General features: G+C 31.3%; 1 long non-coding RNA gene across 1 annotated transcript in view; it reads left to right on the forward strand.

Annotated features, from left to right (window-relative positions):
• Positions 1–2,582, forward strand: part of LOC136796083 (uncharacterized) — a 5,039-nt gene extending 2,457 nt beyond the window's left edge. Inside the window, exon 2 of the long non-coding RNA XR_010843777.1 lies at positions 191–2,582. This is a non-coding gene — a long non-coding RNA (uncharacterized lncRNA). The remainder of the gene's footprint in view (positions 1–190) is intronic.
• The last annotated feature ends 892 nt before the right edge of the window (positions 2,583–3,474 follow it).

Consider the following 3,474-nt stretch of genomic DNA (forward strand, 5'->3'; position numbering starts at 1 on the left):
ATTTATCGAAGACAAACATTCTGTATGAAAAAAAAATTCTTTATCAGTTACTTAAAAGCAATACAATTTAAAAAATATTAACTCGCTTACACACAAACAAGTAGGACCTCTTTTTATTAGGTTAGAATTTATTAAAAAATAAGAAAGCTAAATGAAATGTAGAAACTTATAAAGCTTTTTTTTTTTTCAGATATTGGCCCCTCTAACAGCTTATAAAAGGCTATTTCTGGATCGACCTCTGTGACAAATTAGTTTTCACACAAGTATCGAAAAGCAATACTAGCCATCAGAGAACACATGGGCAGATAAAATCTAACGACAAATGAACCTCAGTGTTACAGATTAAACAGACGCCTTCTCGGAATGGGTACAAAGAGCTCCATTGCCATTAGATTTATGTAAATAGTTCAATGTCAATTTCGGTATTTTTATCCAAAGAGGATTGATATAGGATTGATGGAGGTAGAATGTTCAATAACCAAGACTGATCATTCCATCTGAAATGAACATAGAAAATAATTAAACGAAAAGACTATATCAGTTTACAAAATTAAAATTTGCACACATTATTTAAGTGTTTTATTTGGAGTCTTGTTTAATAAGAAACTATATTTCATAATAGCTGTGGGCCGCATTCAAAACATATCAGCTAACAAAATATTCTTATATTTTTTACTTATACAGGATACTATTATTGGCTAAAAAAAAATCACGTTTTGTAAGGTGTGATTAAAAAAAAAAACATGAGAGGCAGTATTAATAATCACGTCAAATTTTTTTTTTTTAAATTCCATCCTAATCATTTCAAGATTAGATCGAAAAAATCGTTACTTGTGTACAAGTTGATATATTTCCAAATAAATTTTAAATATTTTAGGTAACTATTATATTTATCAATAATGAGAACTAAATGAATTTTTCATGGACAAAAATTAGAACTATATCAATTTTTTTTTTTAATAACTAAGATACAGCAAGCTTTATAAACATGCAGTTTTGCAATTCATGGCATCGAATTTGACAAGCGACAAGACTTTAGTTTAAGGGGAATAGACATTTCTAAAAGTCAGGAATTATGGATTGCATCTCGCAGATGCCTCCATCTAACGGATTAGACCCCAGTGGTTAACATACCGATTTTGCATTGTTTTTAGGTGATTAGCATGCAGCTTCATGATTGGCTCGATTCAATTTCGTCTCTGCACACTCGCTAAGGCTGAAGCGAGAATAATAGGGTTTACCTCATCTATAAACCAGGGCTGTCACTCAGACTCAAACTACGCATTTACAAAGCAATAATACGACCATCACTTCATTACTACGACCAACACTTCTACACGGCGCACCTCTACTACATTTCCTATACCCAACAGTCCTGAAATCACTACAACAATACCAAATCAGCACACTAAAAAAGATCTGCAGAGGAACAACACTAGAAAGACGTAATATGACGCACATTCACAACGAACTACAGCTAGAAACTGTATAACAGCACATTACGCGGAGGCACTTTAAGTTTTTCGACAGTTTCCCTACTTCCTTCAATCCGTTCAGTCACCCCATCCCCCCTTCCTGCGAGATGGTAGGGCAAGAAAGACTCCAAAAACCCTATAAACATTACCCTTTAATTGCTTTCTTCCCTTTCCTACGGCTAATGAAGAAGACACTGAAATTCTTCTCAAGATAATGTAGAAAAACATAAATTTCATTAAAATAATAGAAAAACTAATAAATAATTTATTCTTTGTTTCTATAAATGTCTTAAGAACTTTTTTCTAATCAAAATTTATTTAGAAGTCTGTTGCACCCATGTGCCTGGCCTAACTCTAGAGAAAAAAACATAAAATTATTTAAGCAACTACAGTATGTTTAAATACTTATAAGTATAAAATATATGCATAACGAATAAAATATATCAAGTATTATAAATTTTTTTTTTATTTATCAAAGAAACCCTTTTTGAATAATTAACAATCACTTAGGCGAAATATAAATATAATAACTACAATACCTATAAAACATAAAAGATAATATGGAAAAAAAGTATCAATATTTATTCCTGGTCGTATTAGTAAGTGCATAATAGAATGTTGGTTACTAGTGGGCTAATTCCGGCACGTGGTGCCTTATGGTCCTTTTTGACAAGCCCTAGCGGCCATCTTTTATTATTTCTTCTCTTACACTAAATAATTCACCCATATTGCCATCATACCCATATTGACCCTTCTTTCATCTTTTAGTTAATATTCAAAATAAGCATCCTTTTATCTTTCCATTTGTTATTTATGGGGCACTTTTCTCGAATAACCTCTTTAGGAATGATATTGTCAGTCCACCATTGGTTTTAAAAGTAGAATATCAAATAAATATTAAACTCTGGAAACAGCAACTTTTTTTTCATAAATATTAAGAATTAGTCTGATTGAACTGAGTTTGAATATGTCTGAGTTAGTATGGATAGATCAAATCTGTCGTTTAGCTGAATAGTACCCCACTGCTCCCGCACCCCGTATGCCAGAAATGGCAAGGGAGTGGAATAAAAAAAGAACAGAAAAGAAAAAAAAAAAAAAAAAAAAGAACTGAATAGTACTGCTTTCTAGAGCTGGACTAGTATTGGAGAGAAGGACATCTGTAGTCATTGTGCCGAGAATCCTAAAGGCGTGTGCTCACTTCAATGATACAATTTGTGCGGGTCGATCTAAAAAATTACCATTTGAGTGTTATGAATGACCGAGTTGAATATTTGTCCTTTAAAGGTTAGGGTAAGAAAGAGATGAGCTATAACATGTCTGCAAGTTAATAATAATAATTTCAATGTAGAAAAACATAAATTTCATTAAAACAATACAAAAACTAACAAATCATTTATTCTTTGTTCCCATTCATAAGAACTTTTTTTTTTCTAATCAAAGTTTGTTCAGAAGTCTGTTGCACCCATGTACCTAGCCCAAACTCTAGAAAAAACTAACAAAATTATTTAAGCAAGTACAATATAGAACAATTTATAATAGCAGTGAAATACACAAAAGTAAGCCTTACTTATTTGTTTTAACCTGCAAGGCACATTACCGTCATCTTCATGCAACAGTGAAATAATAAATAAAAAAAAAAATAAGATGTTCCTGTAGTCATAATTAAATCAACATCCTAACCTTCAACCTTGGATATACTTAGCTCCTCTTGTAATTTATTCAAAATATAAATTTTTCTTTTCACAGTTTGTCTTATTCTTCATATTTTTATAGTACAGCCTACTAATATTATTATATATTCACTATATTTCATAATCTATATACCTTTACAATTTTCAACTTACGGAGATGAATTTTGTGGCTCCACTAAACCATCAAATTTCTCTCATATACAATCTTTATACTCAAAGAATGTCACAATTAAAATCATTGATAGAGACCTTAACGTGCTATATGTAGCCGATCTAACCCTAGCCGCATAACAATCCTTCCTTTATAA

The sequence above is a fragment of the Halyomorpha halys genome, unplaced genomic scaffold (genome assembly GCF_000696795.3).
Source record: "Halyomorpha halys isolate HHAL.00 unplaced genomic scaffold, Hhal_1.1 Scaffold38.1, whole genome shotgun sequence".
Taxonomy (NCBI): domain Eukaryota; kingdom Metazoa; phylum Arthropoda; class Insecta; order Hemiptera; family Pentatomidae; genus Halyomorpha; species Halyomorpha halys.